General features: G+C 47.1%; 1 protein-coding gene across 1 annotated transcript in view; it reads left to right on the top strand.

Moving 5' to 3' along the window:
* Positions 1 to 19965, top strand: part of LOC144769576 (matrix metalloproteinase-21-like) — a 189351-nt gene that overhangs the window by 89104 nt on the left and 80282 nt on the right. The window lies entirely within an intron of this gene.

Raw genomic sequence — 19965 nt, 5'->3', positions numbered from 1 at the left:
GTGGAGACATTTTGCCGAACCTGTCTGGTCTGTCAGGCCAGTCGCAAGTCTGGTGGTCAGACAAAGGCACCCTTGGTGCCCCTACCTGTTGTGGGGGTGCCCTTTGAAAGGGTGGGGATTGATATAGTTGGTCCATTTGACCCTCCATCATCCTCGGGCAACAAATACATTCTTGTTGTGGTGGATCATGCCACCTGGTACCCTGAGGCTGTGGCTTTGAGGAACACTACTGCTAAGGTGGTAGCTAGGGCTCTTCTAGGGATCTTTTCCAGGGTTGGATTTCCACAGTCGGTGGTGACTGATAGGGGAACCAACTTCATTTCATCTTATATGAAGGCCGTGTGGGAAGAGGTCGGGGTGACTTACCACTTCTCCACCGCTTACCATCCCGCAACCAACGGTTTGGTGGAGCGCTTCAATAAGACCTTAAAGAGCATGATGGGGACTCTGTCTGATCCCCTCAAGAGGAAGTGGGATCTCCTCTTGCCATGCCTGTTGTTTGCTTACAGGGAGATACCACAGAAAGGGGTAGGGTTCAGTCCCTTTGAACTATTTTTGGGCATCCTGTCCGAGGTCCCTTGACATTGGTCAAGGAGGGCTTGGAAGGCAACCCTAAGTCCCCTACCCATGATGTGGTGGACTATGTCTTGGGCCTCCGTAGGCTGATGGCCCAGCTCATGAGTAAAGCAAAGAACAATCTTCAAGCCAGCCAACAGCTCATGAAGGAGTGGTATGACCAGAAGGCTATGCTGACTGGGTACCAGGAGGACCAGGAAGTTTGGGTCCTGAAGCCGATTTGTCCCCGGGCTCTGGAGGACAAGTGGTGTGGCCCCTACAAAGTTGTTAGGAAGATTTCTGATGTCAATTATCTAGTTGACACAGGTGCTGCACGGGAGCCCCAAAGGGTATTCCATGTCAATCGGCTGAAGCCGTGTCTTCGCAGGGAGTACACGGTTTCTTTACTTGCAATGGCTGAAGAGGTGGAAGAAGAGAGTGAGCCCCTCCCTGACTTATTGCAAGGTGATGAGAAGGATGGTTCAGTTGAGGGAGTTAAGCTTGCCTCTGAACTGACACCTGAACAGCAGGTGGAGTGTAAAGAGCTGCTGGGGAGATTCTCCCATCTCTTTTCACTTACCCCTGGACTGACACCTGTCTGTGTGCATGACATAGACACAGGGGACACCCTCCCTGTTAAGAGCAAGACATATAGGATGTCAGACCGGGTTCAAGAGTGCATCAAGACTGAGGTGGCCAAGATGCTTCACCTGGGGGTTGTTGAACACTCCCGTAGTCCCTGGGCTAGTCCAGTGGTGTTGGTGCCTAAGCAGGGGTCAGCTGAACTGCGCTTTTGTGTGGACTATCGCGGTTTAAATACTGTGACAAAAACGGATGCCCATCCTATTCCCCGAGCTGATGAGCTGGTGGATAGGTTGGGTGCCGCCAAGTACCTTAGTACTTTTGATCTAACCAGCGGTTACTGGCAGATTGCATTAACACCTGGTGCCAATGAGAAAACAGCATTTTCAACCCCAGGGGGCCTCTACCAATTTAAAGTTATGCCTTTTGGATTGAAGAATGCTACCGCCACTTTCCAGCGCCTAGTCAATCATGTATTGGCAGGCCTGGAAGAGTTCTGTGTGGCGTACCTGGATGACATTGCTGTCTACAGCTCCTCCTGGGAGGACCACATGGGACACCTGGAGCAGGTGTTGGTGAGGATGCAGGGGGCCAAGCTGACCATCAAGGCAACCAAGTGTCAAGTTGGGCAGTCCTCTGTTGTTTATCTTGGACATCAGGTGGGTAATGGGAAGGTTCGCCCCCTGGAGGCTAAAGTCCAGGCGGTGCTGGACTGGGAGACTCCCACTACTCAGACCCAGGTAAGGGCCTTTCTTGGCCTTACTGGTTACTATCGGAACTTTGTAGCAAACTATGGGACCATTGTTGCTCCATTGACAGCCCTGACCTCTAAGAAGCAGCCCAGGAAGGTGATCTGGACTGAAGAGTGTCAGAAGGCATTTGATAAATTGAAGACTGCACTATGCAATGCACCGGTGTTGAAGGCCCCCGATTACAGTCAGACCTTCATTGTGCAGACAGATGCTTCAGACAAGGGAGTTGGGGCAGTTCTTTCCCAGCTCAATGAAAAGGGAAGGGAGCATCCAGTGGCCTTTATCAGCCGCCGACTACTCCCCAGGGAGCAGAACTGGTCTGCAGTTGAAAAAGAATGCTTTGCCATAGTGTGGGCCCTTCGAAGATTCAGGCCTTACTTGTTTGGTGCAAAGTTTGTGGTTCAAACAGATCACAAGCCCCTCAAGTGGCTTATGGCAATGAAAGGTGAGAATCCAAAGTTGCTCAGGTGGTCCATATCTCTGCAGGGACTAGATTTTACAGTGGAACATAAAGCAGGCTTACAGCACGGTAATGCAGATGGACTTTCCCGCCGGTTTATCCAATCAGATGATCGGTCTTCTCCCACTGGGAAGTAAGTACCGGCCATTCTGATCTGGGGAGGGCATATGTTGGGACGGGAAGTCTCCTGCATGTCTCTGGAGAGAGTGCTTCCCCTGCCTTATGCAAATCTCCAGGCAAGTCACTCAAAAGCTACTGTATAGTTTCTAGATCCCTTCCTCAGTGAGCATGACAATCATACATGTTTATTTATTTATTTATTTATGGTTTTTGTAAAGCGCGACACTCGTCCCATGGGACATCACGGCGCTGTAAATCAAAAGAAAACTGCTGAGGACTGAGTTGGGGAGTTAGTTTTTAGGGAAAAGGTGAGTTTTTAATTTTTGGCGGAATTGAAGGTAATTTGTGGTGTGTCTGAGGTCTACGGGTAACTCATTCCATCTTTTGGCAGCCAGGTATGAGAAGGCGCGACCGCCAGTCCGTGCCTTGTAGATACGCTTAGATTTAGCCAGCGCCAGGTGGTTTGATCTTAGGTTCCTGTTGGGGATGTAGAACTCAATTTTCTCTTGGAGAATGATGGGGCCCGTTTTATGAAGGGCTCTGTGTGCATGACAGAGTAGTTTGAAGGTGGCCCTCTGACGCATTGGTAGCCAGTGAAGTCTTTTGAGGCATGCGGATGCCGAGTCTCGCCTACCTTTGTTGCATACCAATTTGGCTGCCTGGTTCTGGAGGACCTGTAGGCGGGAGAACAGTTGTTCGTTCATCCCTTCGAACAGGGCATTGCCATAATCCAGGCGGCTGACTAAGAGGGCTTGAGTGACAGTACGTCGGCAGTCCAAGGGTATCCAGGAAAAAAAATTTGCCAGCAGTTTAAGTATTGCGAATCCTTTGCCCCAAAGTGAACGGATGTGGTCCTTCATGGACACGACATCGTCCATAATGATGCCAAGATTCCTGGCATGCTGTTTTGGGGTGGGAGCTGATCCCAGAGAGGGTGGCCACCATGTGGCGTTCCATGTGAGTTTAGCTCCTCCAAACAGAAGTATCTCTGATTTGCCGGCATTTAGCTTTAAGCAATGGTTGCGCATCCAGTCTGCCATTTCGGATAGACAGCCATGTAGCTTTTCTTTTGCTGTCTCTGAGCCCTCATCCATTTTCACCATCAGCTGTGTGTCGTCGGCATAGGAACATATGCCGATGCCCCACTTTCTCCCAATGTCCGCCAGAGATGAAACGTAGACATTGAAGAGAGTGGGGCTCAGCGAGGCCCCTTGTGGGACTCCACAGCTGATGGGGTAGGGTTTTGAATGGGATTGGCCCATGTGAACTGCTTGGCTGCGATTGCTGAGAAATGATTTAATCCAGCTTAGAGCTGTAGCTTGCACTCCTTTGCTTAGGAGGATGTTTAAAAGGCGGTCGTGTGACACCGTGTCAAACGCCGCTGACAGGTCGAGCAGTATCAGAGCCACAGATCCTCCTTGATCTGTGATGCATCTCACACTGTCCGATACTGCCAGCAGCGTTGCCTCGGTGCTATTGTTGGCTCTAAAGCCGGTCTGGGTGGGGTCCAGGAGTGAGTTGTCCTCCAGATATCGGGACAATTGTGTGTTAACCAGTTTGTCCAAGGCCTTGGAGAGGTAGGGGAGCTGGGAGATAGGCCTGTAATTCTCTGGATTGGTGATGTCGGATCCAGCTTTTTTCAGAAGGGGAGTGTGGAAAAGTAAATTTTGCCATGTTCTGTGTCCCTACGCCTCATCCATCATATGTTATGTGCGCATGACCAATATGCATATGTTATTCCCCATGTCCGATTAATGACGCAATTATAGTTGTGTCCACCTCTAGTATGCCAGTTTCCAGTCCTCGTGAATACTACGGATATCAGGCCTATGTAAAGCTACGTTGCCACGTTTCTCAGTGTGCACGTTATTTCATTATAAAGTCCCCGTTTCCAGGCCTCAACAGGGCCCGGACACTAGATTCAGCTCCTGTCTCCTGAAGCCTCGTTGAGGAGCGATACAGCCCCCACCTGTATCCTCGACCTTTCACTTGCTTCCTGCCTCACAGTGCCCGGTGCAGCCTGGCTCTGCCTCTGAGTCTGCCAAGAGTATGTTATGATTCCAGCTATCAGTTTAGTCCTCCTTCTCTGCATTCCTAAGCTACTGAACTGCATCAATAGTTTCCGTCATTGTCTAGCCTTCACGTCTCCATGTTAGAGAAATACTGTATTTACTGGTCATTTAATATTCTTCATCACGCACTACATGTAGAATAAATGCATGCTCTAGTCTTAGAGTCAATTAGCTTTTCCCCTCAGGACTTCTAGTTTATATCAACATGTTCCCTAAACATCAGATACTAGATAGGGTTTAGGTACATGTCGCTCCGACCCTCCAGACTTTAGTCTCTGCTCCTAGCACAGAGTTCATAGCCCCCAGCTTCTCCTCGTAACACGTCATTACCAGTTTGCGCGCACCATTAGGTTAGAGGTCCCGGCTCCTTAGGTAGCCCCCTCCAATGTTTCCGCCCCATTCATGACATATTCTGTTACGTCTGCACCACATGTCTATGTATACGCCCAGTTACACCTACTTTTACTCTTATCTTTCGCGACTGCTACGCGTCACGCCTTCTGCTCCACCCACTGCTACGCCTACTGCAATGTAATGCTATGTGTTCGCGCTATGTATATATGCCCGTGTATTGTTATTAAAAGTTAGCGCGCTCATCCCAGACCCAGCCCCGGCAGCTGCCGGGCCACTCTAGCCCTGCCATTCTGTTCCTATGCAGGTTGTCCTGATCCTGTCCTTATGCTGTAATAAACCTGCAGAAACTCCTACTACCTCGAATCTTGACTCTTATTTATTGAGCTATCTGTTATGATATATGCCTAGTCAAAAATAGGGTATTATTTATTTATTTACCACATAATGGCGCCCGAACAGGGACTTGCCCTTTCCCCACGCGTCGGTGAAGCCACGCCGACCCCCTGACCCTCTGCAGTCGTGACGGAACCATACTGGCCAAGTGCAGATATTTCTGCTTCAAGTATCCCTCAGGCCCACGGAGGAGACGGAGGAGGCGGTCCAGCATCCAAACGAGACGGTGGAGGAACGCGGCGAGTCCCGACCAGAGCCCAAGCCGAGAGTCCAAGGTCCGAGGTATCCGGAGGCCCACCCGTAACTGAAGTCCGAAGTCCGAAGTTCGTCGCCATCAGTCCAGTCCAGTCCGAGGCTTTCCGTTCCGTGCTGCCCGGTGAGTACCATTGCAGGGGTAGTATCTAGACAGGACCAATCTAAATTGACTCCTGGTCTGTGGGTTGGTGGTACCCAGACTCACAAACGAAGTGTTCACCTAGGTGGATACGGGTCTTGATGCGTCCCTTTATGGGACCGGTATGTTCCGTACTGTTACAGCAGTGCATCCAGTAACTCTAGTCTGTTCCGTTCTCGAGGAAATTCTTGTATTTCTGTTCTCAGTATTCCAGGTAATATTCTGTTCGAACTGTTATGTTATGATATTGTTTAATGTATTTTCAATGTCGTGGTATGCCTGAATTGTTTTCCCAATTGTTATTGTTCTTTGTGTATTGTATTGTGTTCCGATTCAAGTTTACAATGCCGCTCTTTTCCAAGTTACGTCAGTTAAAAACTAGAAAGGGTTTATTAGAAGAAGCAGTTCCTGTTCCGCCGAGGGACAGTCCAGGTCATTTTATGTATCAGAAACATGGCATAAGTGCCATATTGTATCTAGATTTATGGGTAGAGTATACCAAACAGTTAGAAGAAAAGTATAGATGGCCCGTATCGGGTACATGGGATGCCGAATGTATCATGCGAGTAGAAGAAGCATTATGGAAAAAGAAAGCCAGACAGTCACAGAAAGATGCCATCGAGTTATGGCGTAAAGAAGCGCATAGAAGAACCGAAAAGGAAGTCAGAAAGTCAGAGTTAAGTAGAGAATCCCAAGAACGAGCCCAAGAAAGAGAACTAATCGAGATAGGTGAACAAGTCAAAGCCGAACAGTCAGACAGACAGAGGCATGCCCTTATTAAGGGTATGTATCCTCTTCTTGCCGAGGGCTTGCCAAAAGCGACCCCAGAGGCATCCAGTAATTTCCCGCCACCATTAGTTCCGACCAAGCTACGTCACAAACAGACCGCAGCTGATATTTTTATTTCGTCCTATTTGGACGACACAGTCCCAGAATATGCAAATCCTGTTCGCGCTCCGCCAGTCCCTGTAAATCAGGCACTTCCCGCTCTTCCAGACACCGGAGTACCTGCTACGGTACCCCCGGTCCAGCCAGCATTTCAACTTCCCGCTCCGCCACGAAGAATGTCCGTCGATGATTCTAGTTTAGGGGCCGCAGGAGGAGGTCCTCCTCAAACCCCGCCGCCACACAAGCGTTTAACGTTAGCCGAATTACATGCACAAGCGTCACAGCGTACGCCTAGACATCAGACGGTAGCAGAAATAAGAAAATCCCTTGCCGAATGTGTCTATGATCCAGTCCCAGGCGAGGATAATATGGTTTTATATTCGTTCCGCGTAAGAAAGGTGGCCGAGTATCTAGTCACCTTACCAAATATGAAAGAAGATCTAGACAGAATATATCGTTTCATCCGTACAGGGGATGATCCAGAAAGTATTCACGAAGCCATGTCTCAAAGGAAAGCCGAGATCCAGCTCATGATATTAAAGTTTCTGATTAATTGTCTAATAAGAGAACAAGATTACCCGTCTAAAGATTCTGCCGAAATGAGAATCCTGACAAGGTGGAGTGATAATATAGCCGAGGGTAAGCACAAGACCGTCGGTGCCATGGAAAGTATGTACAAGAAAATCCGTAGAGAAATAATAAAGATACACGAACAGCGTAAAGCAGCACAAGTAAGCGAGAAAGAAAGTACCTCTGATCCTGAAGAGGAAGACGACGAGAATACCGCTAGAATAGCGTATGTAGGAAAATCTAGATTTCCAGATCGCCATTTACGTCTAGACCCCAAGTCCATTTTCCATCATTCAGTACCAGAACAAGGTTCCCTAGAACAAGTATTTCAAGCTACCGATCACATTCTGAAATCACGAATCGGTTACAGTGAATTAAGTACTATGCATGAACAAGAACTAGTGCGATCAGCAGTCCGGTGGATTACTGATTCTACCACTTTTCCAGACGAAATAGTGGCACAAATGTTTCTGAAATTGCCCCCAGCCGAGCAGCGACTGGTGGGTATGTATATGATCCAGCACCTCATTACTCTGTATGAGGGTCAGCACTCTGATCCAGGTCCGTTACATGATATCCTGAACGAGTTACTCCAGTATAAATGGAGAGGTCTAGGTACCGATTTAATTAGTGTCATTCTAGAACAGCGTCACAAATATAGAACGTTTTTGAACCCGCATTTTGTTCATGTCTCACCCCCAGAAAGTAAACCGTTTTATATAGACAGACAGAATCCGTTACGAGAAGTCCACCCAGTCAAAGGAACGGGTGGCGAAATGCAGCGAGTGTTTGTATACACTCCAATCACAAAGATGGAACTCCTTGAAATGAAGAAATTAATTCCCTGTCATGACAAAGATCCAGCAGGGTTCCATCGAGAATTAAAAGACATGCTCCGTATGGGAGAATACACATACCCAGATATCATTAAAATGTTAAAAGTTCTGCTACCCGCAGGGGTGTATGAAAAGCTAAAGGAAAAAGAATGGGAGGTGGGAGAGAAAAAGATCGATTGGACAGCTCTAGAAGCTGAAGACAAGGCACGAGTACCAGGTACCGGTCTTGGAGATAAATGTAAAGAATTACCAGAATTATTAATTCAAGTTTTACCCAGATTATTAACAACGAGAAAAGAAGACTGGGATGCAATCTCAGCCTGTAAACAGAAACAAGATGAAGATATTAGTGATTTTTATTCTAGGTTTGAAAAATGTTTCAGTATTAACAGTGGCCTCAAGACAAGTAGTGAGTCATACCCTCACCTTTTCGTTACTAAATTAGTCGAGAATTCAAGTCCACAAATTAAAAATCGAGTTTTGAAAGTCGAAAGCACCTGGCAAGCAAATACTCCGTCCCAGATGCTCCAGATGCTTCAGTATCACCAGAATAGAATCAGGGAAGAGCAAGAACACGAGAGAAAACGTATGAAAGACACGAAAATGAAAGTGCTAGTTGCACAATCTGTTCCTCAAGACAGTCAGAAGAGGGGTCCGAATCAAGCCAGTCATCCTGCAGCTCCCGTTAAAGGGAACTGCAATTATTGTAAACAGCCAGGTCATTTTATAAATGAGTGTGCAGTTCTGAAACACAACATAGCTACTGGTAAGACTAAAGAAAGACCACGTCCGCCTAGACAAGAACAAGTTTCACAGATTCCTCAGCCACAGAATGCACAACAGACAGTTACAGTACCGCAGCCTATTGCTGCAACACAGCATGTCACATCGCAGATGTACCAGTATGCACAGTCTGAGTACCCAGAGTATCAGCCATATTCATGAAACAGCCTAGAGAGGGAGGTAGGCTTGCCTCTCATCGAGATACCTGTAGATCAAGAAGGTCCCTATGTTCACAGTCAAGTATTAGGGAAAGACAGAAAGTTTCTGATTGATACAGGGGCAAGTAGGACCACAATTAGTCATGCCGAAGTTCCAGGGGCTCCGCTCTCAGGCTCAAGAAATGTTTCCCTTGGATTTTCAGGAAAACCTATCGTTAACGAGATATCTAAGCCAGTTACTTTAGAAGTAGGCCCATTGTCCCGCACTACTGATCTGTTACTTACTAAGTCATGTCCAGAAAATCTATTAGGCATTAAGACACTGAAAGAGTTGGGTGCAGTCATATGCTGTTCCCCAGAGGGAATAGGATTGTTCCTACGTGACTTTAAGGGTCACTATGTATTACGAGATTTTGATTCAAGACTGTCTAATGTTCCGCAGCATTTATGGGCGCAAGGTCCAACTGATGTAGGTTACATGCAAATCACACCCCATCGTGTGACTCTCAAACCAGGTGTAGTGTTACCACGAATCAGACAGTATAGATTGCCACCCGAGGCTGTAGCAGCCTTGTCCAGAATTATTGACGAGCTCATCGCTCAAGGAGTAGTTGTAGAAACTGACTCCAATGTATGTAATTCTCCAATCATTCCAGTCATGAAACGTACTGATCCAAATACACCTCCAGTATATCGATTAGTGATTGATTTACGAGAGCTTAATAAATGTATTATTCCACAGTACCCAGTTGTCCCAGATATCTCTTCCCTGTTAACAGCTATTGATTCCGAAGCCATGTTCTTCACTGTCATAGACCTCAAGAATGCATTTTTTAGTGTTCCCATTCATCCAGACAGCCAGTTTCTTTTTGGATTTTGTTTAAATGGAAGGAGCTATATGTTCACACGCGCTCCTCAAGGTTTCACAGAAAGCCCTAGTATTTACAGTCAAGCACTCAAGAGACAACTAGACAATATTCACATGCCAACTGACACTGCCCTGCTCCAGTATGTCGATGATCTACTGATCACAGCCCGTTCTGAACGTGACTGCGAGCGAGCGTCACTGACGGTTCTGTATTTCCTAGCCGAGATGGGACACAAGGTGTCCCCTTCGAAGCTTCAATTCTGTGTCCAGCAAGTGGTATACTTAGGACACTTGCTGTCCAAGAGGGGTAGGCAGTTGACACCAGACCGTATCCAGTTAATAGCGAATCTTCCACAGCCCAAGACCCAGAAGGAGGTGCGTGCTTTTATTGGCCTTACTTCTTATTGTAGACAATGGATTCCTCAGTATGCATTTCTAGCCAAGCCACTGATACAGTTAACGACACAGGAGGCAGCCGTATCGACTGTCCTCCCTTGGACATCTGAACATACACTTAGTTTCAATGAGTTAAAGACAGCTTTATGCCAAGCTCCAGTTCTAGCTACACCGAACTACAGTAAGCCTTTTACACTTTTCGTTACAGAACGTGAAGGTACAGCATTATCTGTTCTCACACAAGATCAAGCAGGTCAATACAAGCCCTGTGCTTATTTTTCGAGCACATTAGATCCAGTCGCCCAGGCGTTGCCTGCGTGCCTCAAGTCAGTTGCAGCCACAGCACTAGCTATCAGACAAAGTGATTCCATAGTTTTAGGACACTCCCTGACAGTACAAGTTCCACACTCCGTAGAAGTTCTTTTAAACCGAACACAAACTCAGCACTTGACAATTGCACGTTTAACAGGTTATGAATTGACACTGTTCCAGCCACACATAGATATTAGACGCTGCAACGTCCTGAATCCTGCTACACTGTTACCATCAGTTAATTCAAATCCTGACACACATGACTGCGTGGAAGTAGTTAACATTACGACAAAGCCAAGACAAGACCTGACAGATATTCCGTTACCAGATCCTGACCTGACACTTTATGTGGATGGTTCATGTATGAGAACTAGTACAGGAGAACTAGTCGCCGCATATGCAGTGACTACTGACACTGAAGTTATTGAAACACACCGTATTGATACCCTGTCCGCTCAAGCAGCAGAGCTAGTTGCTCTGACACAAGCCTGTATACACGCCAAGAACCTGAAAGTTAATGTTTACACAGATTCACGTTACGCATTTGGAGTCGTACACGACTTTGGAGTGCTCTGGCAGGAGAGAGGTTTCATGACTTCTCATGGAACCAAGATTCAGCATGGTTTCCTTATTCAAGCTCTGTTAGATGCCATACATTTACCGACATCTATCGCTATCATGAAGTGCAAAGCACATACGAAAGTTACTGACATTATTTCCCAAGGTAATGATCTAGCAGATCGCACAGCCAAGCTTACAGCTCAGACTCCAGACATTCAAGCTAATCCGACACAGACACATACTCCAGATCCGATTACATGTATGACAGTTAAGGACCCTACTCAAGATGTCATAGATATCCAGTTACATGCTACTCCCGATGAAATCAAGAAATGGTCCGAACAAGGAGGGGTCCAGACAGATCAAGGATGGTTAACAAAGGGAAGAACCACATGATTTCTCCCCGACTCTATGGTTCAAGTCATTATTAATACCGCACATAGTCCAGCACACTTAGGAGAAAAAGCAATGTTAGACAGTATCCAGAACATTTGGTTCAACAAGCATTTACGAGCTGCAGCCAAGCAGAAAGTCCGTACCTGTATGATATGTTGTCAGTTTAATCCAGGTAAAAGTGTCCCGGTGGAACAAGGTGGTTTCCAGCCTCCTGACCACCCTTTTGAAGTCCTCCAGATGGATTATATTCAGATGGAGCGATGTCGAGGTTTCAAGTATGTCCTTGTAGTTGTATGCGCTTTGTCCAGATGGACAGAAGCATATCCAGTTCCAGATTACACAGCCGCGACCACTGCCAAGCAGTTGGTTCGTGAATTTTTCCCTCGATATGGACTCCCTAGAGTCGTATATTCTGATAACGGTCAGCCATTCTCATCCGAGTTGATGAAGCACGTTTCCCTTCTGTTAGGGTACCAGTGGAAGTTCCATTGTGTACGCCATCCTGAAGCAGCCGGTCTAGTCGAGAGACATAATCAAACTCTGAAAATCCGTATCGCCAAAGTTTGTAAAGATAAGGGTGTGGACTGGCTAGTAGCTCTGCCAGTCGCTTTATTTTATATGCGCATGGTCGCACATTCCAGATCAGGTCTGTCCCCGTATGAGGTCGTTTTCGGCCGCCCCCCTAACATGTGGGGTACTCCTAGACCCCGAAGTATTACCGATGTTTCATGTAATATGCTGACAGATTACCTAGCTTCCTTGATGTCTGCCCTCAACTCATGTCGTTCACAGGTTGCCGCCGCATTTCCAGACAATACCGAGGTGGCACCGCATGAAATCGTTCCAGGTTCGCTGGTGATGATCCGAAATTTTGACAGATCAAGTCCGCTGGAACCTCGTTGGAAGGAGCCCCGTCAGGTCCTCCTCACCACCCGTACAGCCGTGAAGTTGGAAGGCCGAAAAGGATGGATACATCTTTCTCATGTAAAACTTTTCAATGGATTGAAACCCGTTTCTAAAAACATTTCCAAGGATTCCCAGGATTTTAAGGACTGCCGAAATATTGTTCCTAAGGACTGTCCCGCAAAAGACATTGACACAACCCCTTCCCTGTTAGAGAAAACTCCGCAGCAGGAGTATAAGTTAAAGCTCCGGTCTAGTAGAATAAGTCAGTCAGTTTGATTGTATAAGTCCTCCCCTAGGTGAAACGGTTAGGCTGTTTCTGACATGTATAAAATAGACCCCCATAGTGAGAGAGTTAGTCAAAACTCAATTCAATGTATCATTTTTCTAAGCTTCATATTATTCATCAGCATTATGATTTCTTGCATCAGCTATGCATTTTTCCTGTATTTTTCAGTTTCTCATGTAAATAAGTCTGCTAATGTTACAGTAGAGCACACGTTTAGTGATCTGCCTCCTCACGAATATGCTTACCGCCTCGCTATGCGTAACAATTCATTTATCCGTATGTTACATTACTCACACCAGACCAGCAATGCCACTAATTGTTGGGTGTGTGGTCGACTTCCCCCTTTTCAGACCCCGAAGGGAGTTCTGCCACTCTTTCCTTATCCATTCTCACATAATGGTTCGTGTGGAGCATGGTCCACGTTAACGTCATCCTCAACAGATATGTCTTTTCTTAACAGTACATGTTTCTCAGACAAGCAAGGTTTCCCCCACAGAACAGGTTTAGATCTAGAAAATGAAGTGTATAATTTAGGTAACTATTCTTCGAACTTCATGGTCCTGAATGTTCAGTCTGATACTACTCCAGACTCACCTGCTATTTCAGTATTACCAGTCAAAGGCGAATTATGTGTCCGAAATCATGGTTCTGTACACGTAGGACATAGTGATTGTACTACTATTATCCAGTATAGTGACAGTGGGAAATCTAATTTTAAAGCTTCACGTCATTCTTATTTTATTTGTGGTCAAACTGCATATGTTCGTCTGCCCCTCAATTGGGAGGGAACCTGTTACATTGCCTTCCTACTGCCACCAGTTTTTCTAGCCCCACCTGACTATCATAGAAATACACATCTAGTACATACTAGACACAAGAGAAACCTCCCGATTGTCGATTATACTGAAACCGTTGCAGAACAATTCATTGATATTGATAAAGGTGTGTTCCCTTATTTAGGTACAGTTGTAAACAGTAAGCTAATTCGTAGGTTAACAAGAACCCTTGAAGCAGTAGTAGATGAGACTGCCTCCGCTCTAGGTAACTTAACCGAAGAGCAATCCTTTATGAGAATTGTCGTTTTACAGAATCGTCTCGTCCTTGACGTCATACTGGCCGATAGGGGCGGGGCCTGTAGAGTTCTCGGATCTAGTTGTTGCATTTTCATTCCTAATAACGCGCCGTCTGTTTATTCAGCTATAACCAGACTTCATAAAATTGCCCATCTGTTACACCAAGATCCAGGCACCTGGACATGGTCCGGTTGGTTCTGGAATATAATTTCCGCATGGGGATGGAAAGTCCTGTCCTTTCTAAGTATTGCAGTAGCGATCATATTCAGCTGTTGCCTCTGTATACAATGTGGCCCTGCGATTTGCGGCATTTGTGCTACCTCTTGTATTCCTAGTCCCAAGCCCCGTTCTAAATCCCGTTCCAAGACAATTCGAGACGAGCAAATGATACTGTATGAAATGATAGATGGTATCATGAATATTGATGTTTCCTGATGGAAACGTAGTGACAAGGAGGGAATGTGGAAAAGTAAATTTTGCCATGTTCTGTGTCCCTACGCCTCATCCATCATATGTTATGTGTGCATGACCAATATGCATATGTTATTCCCCATGTCCGATTAATGACGCAATTATAGTTGTGTCCACCTCTAGTATGCCAGTTTCCAGTCCTCGTGAATACTACGGATATCAGGCCTATGTAAAGCTACGTTGCCACGTTTCTCAGTGTGCACGTTATTTCATTATAAAGTCCCCGTTTCCAGGCCTCAACAGGGCCCGGACACTAGATTCAGCTCCTGTCTCCTGAAGCCTCGTTGAGGAGCGATACAGCCCCCACCTGTATCCTCGACCTTTCACTTGCTTCCTGCCTCACAGTGCCCGGTGCAGCCTGGCTCTGCCTCTGAGTCTGCCAAGAGTATGTTATGATTCCAGCTATCAGTTTAGTCCTCCTTCTCTGCATTCCTAAGCTACTGAACTGCATCAATAGTTTCCGTCATTGTCTAGCCTTCACGTCTCCATGTTAGAGAAATACTGTATTTACTGGTCATTTAATATTCTTCATCACGCACTACATGTAGAATAAATGCATGCTCTAGTCTTAGAGTCAATTAGCTTTTCCCCTCAGGACTTCTAGTTTATATCAACATGTTCCCTAAACATCAGATACTAGATAGGGTTTAGGTACATGTCGCTCCGACCCTCCAGACTTTAGTCTCTGCTCCTAGCACAGAGTTCATAGCCCCCAGCTTCTCCTCGTAACACGTCATTACCAGTTTGCGCGCACCATTAGGTTAGAGGTCCCGGCTCCTTAGGTAGCCCCCTCCAATGTTTCCGCCCCATTCATGACATATTCTGTTACGTCTGCACCACATGTCTATGTATACGCCCAGTTACACCTACTTTTACTCTTATCTTTCGCGACTGCTACGCGTCACGCCTTCTGCTCCACCCACTGCTACGCCTACTGCAATGTAATGCTATGTGTTCGCGCTATGTATATATGCCCGTGTATTGTTATTAAAAGTTAGCGCGCTCATCCCAGACCCAGCCCCGGCAGCTGCCGGGCCACTCTAGCCCTGCCATTCTGTTCCTATGCAGGTTGTCCTGATCCTGTCCTTATGCTGTAATAAACCTGCAGAAACTCCTACTACCTCGAATCTTGACTCTTATTTATTGAGCTATCTGTTATGATATATGCCTAGTCAAAAATAGGGTATTATTTATTTATTTACCACAGGAGTCACGGATGCGTGTTTCCAAGTTTCAGGAAAAGACGCAGTGGTGAGCGATTGGTCCACTGAGGGTCTCCCTGTTTACATGGATTGAGACCCTAAAGCTTGGCTCTGAGGTCGAGGGGGCATGCCTAGTGCACCCCTATTTTTCAGAGAGTGGCTACTGCCCTCTCTATTATGGTTGTGGTAGACTGACAGTGGTGGCAGCAATAAATCTATAGTCAGGAGGGGTGAGGCCCTAGGCACCCTCCTGACCAAGTCTGTGCAGTTTGCCATGCCTGTGGGCCTGTTGCCTTTGTCTGGCTGATGTGTGTTTGAGAGCCCGTGGGTGTACAGGGGAAGAATGGTGATTTGAGCCAGAGTGAGGAATGCGAGCTGTCCTGCTGGACATCCCAGCTCCCCCGTCCCCCTCCCTATTTCCTTGGAAAGGCCTGGTGGGCTGGGGGAGACCCTCTGCTCTTATCTGGGTTTAGCTGCACTAACTGTGTGGATAGGACCCTCCCTCACTTGTCATGGTCTCCTGGGCTGGAGTTAATTAAAATTCCTCTCTAGAGGGTGGCGCAGCCTGATACCAGAACACAACCTGCTACATGCTTTACCCATGCATTGAACACGCGGTGAATGGTCTGTGATTGGAGGTGTAAAAAGTAGCAGACCCTCTGATTGGATGAGCCTATCAATCAGAGGTGATAAAAGTCTGGCCTGAGTGGTCAGCTGTTGTTCAAAGACTGGGCTATGACAGAGAAGATAGCCAGGCACGGACCCCGCCGGTGTGAAGACAGAAGATAAGACTCTGTTCACTGCGGTCATTAAGGACCAGCTGTTTGTAAGGCTTGGAGGAGCGTTCGCTTTGGACCAAGGAAATTACAGACAGCTGCCCAGTGTGGGAAGGAAGCTTGCGGCACATCACCAAAGGTGTGGGAAGGAAGCTTACAGCACATCACAGAGGCTGGTGGAAAGAAGCTTGCAGCACAGGACGAGAGCCAGAGAGAGGAGGATGCTTGATTCTAGTCTTTGAAGGTGAGATCAAATCCCCTCTAGGCTCCTCCCTTGCGCTGTGGGAGCCTGTACAAGCAGTAACTGGGAAGAGAGGCCAGTGAAGCAGACCCCACCTTTCTTTTTGTGATCTCTGAGGGTATCAGGGTGAACTGGCACTCTGCCCAGCCACTACCCTTCTTCAGCTAGCCAGTGGCTACTGGACTAGTGGGACTCCAGTAAACTGTGCCAAGACATCCGGCACCTTTGATCAGATCCCTGACACCACTAGAGCGGTGTCCTCACTCACAATGGGAGGGCACTTCTGTTGCTTTGGGTGGGGGGTTATGGGGCTGATCACGACCATTTGACTTCGCATCATATGCTGAAACTATATCCTTTCAATACAAAGTTTGGTATCAAGGCTCTAGTGAATGAGAACAGCCCTGTGTAACATGATCTGTAATATGCAATGCTTACTGTGTGTTTTCATGTTAACTGTGTTTTTATAGTGCTTGGCGTCTAGGCGCTATAATACTGTTTGGGGTCAGAACTCTGCCCCAGAGGGTTGTAGAGACTTCTGGTTTTCACTGTTTATCCTAGTTTTATGTGTAGAATAATTATCTTATGTGTATTAAAGTACTTTTCTTTTATAAAAAGTAAAGCACTGACTGGACATTGAGTTTATCAGCTGGTGGTACGGTTTACACTGTATTCTGAATGTCTAACCCCACCTCACCTCCTTGAGTAAGCCTTGGACTGCTCTGTCTCGCTACCCTGAGAGAGTCAAGTGCTGGAGAGGAGTACTTGGTTATCCAGTTTTGGGTCCCTTAGTACTGAGGCCCCAGGACATCAGTGAGGGAACACTCCAGTTGATGCGATTGGAGCGCAGTTACCCCCGAGTGCCCTGGTGCCAGGAAGCCGGGTCTAACAACTGCCTACACCGTTTCCTAAGAGCGTATCACAACACCCCTCACTGCACCACCAAGTGTGCACCAACTGACCTACTCATGAAGTGAGTGGTGAGAGACAGCATTCCCACTAGTTATCTATGGGTCCCGGCGGCACTAGACGTGGAGGGTACCCAGGCCCGGCGGCAACGCAACAATGACAGAGCCAGTCAGAGAAGTGGGGCCCGCCCGTCAGCCATACATGAAGGGGACTACATTGTGGTAAAGGACCGACATCCTGGATCCAAGTTCCGTACACCATTCGAAAGGGAACTGTGGAAAGTGGTGCACGTCAAAGGGTCAATGGGGACGGCGAAGAGAGGGGCAGATTGCACGCAACATGTCGTAGTTCAAAAAGGCGCCTGCACCTGTGGAGGGAGTGATGGATCCCGAGCAGGAGGAATGGCTGGAAGAGGAATACCCCAACCGGAGGAAAATGTGGTACGTCAAAGCATCTCAAGCGACGGGCGAGAGAGTAATAGGGGGGCCTGGTGGCGGACCCCACCGTGTCTGCAAATCCGGGGAATGAAACATCTGCAGATTTCCGTGGCAGCCAGCACTACGGATTGAGGGGGAACCCTAAACCCAGCACTCGATTTAAAGACTTCCTATGCTGAAGAAGAAGGCTAAGGTGGGGAGGTGTTGAGAAATGATGTACTGGCCCTGGACTGTTATTGATGTTAAGTGTGGTGTTAATGTTGTTGATATTCTCACATGTTCCGTGGGATAGATGGGATGTAGTGAGCCACCCGGCCACTGCAATACATTGTTGCAGCAGCAACTCCCTGGGCCGGTCTCGGACCAGGGAGTATAAATAAATGGCCACGTCGCACGTGGCTGAAGCCGCAGAGCTACCACCAGTGTACTTGTTTCCCCTTATTGCGGCTGTGGCACAATTAGGCTTTGTCCCTCCCCGCTATCCCCAGCAGCCGGCTAACGCCCCCCAGCCGCATGCCCCTACGTGCCTCCCTAGTACCCTACCATCACAGGGGTGAGAGGGAAGGATCAGGTGGTGACCAGTACACCTGCTGACAGAAGACGCTCTAGCCATCTTAGGGGGGATAGTCTGCTCACCCCATGGTAGGTGATGGAGCCGGTGGGCGGCCTGCCTGCCCCGGGCAACGGCAACTGGCCCAGGCCAAAGATGTGGCTGGGTGAATACTTGCACCTGGCCTCACTGCTTGGAGGTGCATGGGGCGCAGAGATAGGGGTGTCAGGGGCCACAGGAAAGCCTAGGCCTGATTCGGGGAAGTGTTGTATGCCTCAACCTAGATGCTGCAGCACTGTGCTACTGCCCTTCACTCTGCAGCAGTTGCTCTTCGTTGTTCAGTGTCTAGTGGTCCGGAATTACCAGGGGTGGTATTTGTGGACCTAGGGTAATTCTGGGCCAGGGACAACAGGATTCTCAGAACTGAGATACCGCTCCACGCCACTCACTAGTGTATGCGGCTATCACCAAAACACATAATTAGCTTTATAATTTCATCTAAAGTTTTTAGGGCATCATAAACTACTGTCATCACTGAGATTTCAGAGCTCTAATTGAAGCACATCTACATCAGAAAGGAGTCAATCTGAATGTTAACAGAATGGAGATTTTATGAATGTCTCTGTTTGTAAAAATCTGTAATATTATAAATCATACATCTGTTATCAAAACTACATTTCCATTGTTGTCCACCATTGTGTTAGTCAGTCAAGTTTTAACGTCGTAGAGTGTGATGATTTGGTCTAGAAAGTAAGCCATGGCCTGGCAGCGGCCCACATCCCTAGGCTGTATGGCTGGTGGTGTAGATATGATGATTATTGCTGGGGTGAAAGTCTCTGTGCATGCGTGTGTTGAACAAATGGTGGTTTCCTTTGTGTTTAAACTGCTGATGTCCATCTCCAGTATTCCAGCCCAAAGGTACACCCTTCCTTTACTCCTCAATGAAACCTGTGATTCCGGGTGGAAAAAGTCCTCAGCCCATTTTCTTAGACCGATCACAGATTTTCCACATTTCATGGTTGGCCATCTCCATAGCAACAGAAGCAGGTGTAGACTTTAGTAAACCATTCCTAAAATTAAGCATTGGGTGCTGGAAATATACTCTAGCTTGAGAAAAATGTTCAGAATGTCCATGATTCTGATGGCATTTCCACACTACCTACATGGTATTGCGGCATTGCTGTAACAGAGGGTTTTGTATCTGATGGAAACTCCCAGCTATACCAACAGGAGCTGACGCGATATGTGGGGTAACACCTGCTATCATGGTAGAAAACTTTAAATGTGACCGGACATCTTTACTCCATCAGTGTTGTTGAGATGTGTCCTCTGTCACACTCACAGCTGAGTGGTCTGGCCGCATTTCTCTAAATCAACTGTAAAATATTTAATAACTTTTATGCCTCTTCTTATTAAATCTGCAGAGCTGCAAGTTTGTCCCTAGGTAAAAGAAAAAAAATTTTCACAGCAGTTAGCCTTTGGGCTTATCTCTACTAAGCCTCAGAGAGGCAAATCATGATTCACCCTTCCTTCAAATGTACATCCGCCCCTGCTGGCAAAGAAAGAGAGGGCTGGCCAGTGGCTAAGAGAATAAGGGCCTTCTTATTTTCCAGTTTAGAGGGTCATAGTATTATGGAGCCCAGCACAACCGTGGTAAAGGAGCT

Source organism: Lissotriton helveticus, chromosome 7 (genome assembly GCF_964261635.1).
Source record: "Lissotriton helveticus chromosome 7, aLisHel1.1, whole genome shotgun sequence".
NCBI classification, from domain to species: Eukaryota; Metazoa; Chordata; class Amphibia; order Caudata; family Salamandridae; genus Lissotriton; species Lissotriton helveticus.
Note: the sequence above shows the minus strand (reverse complement) of the source record. Positions and strands in the feature narration are given on the sequence as shown.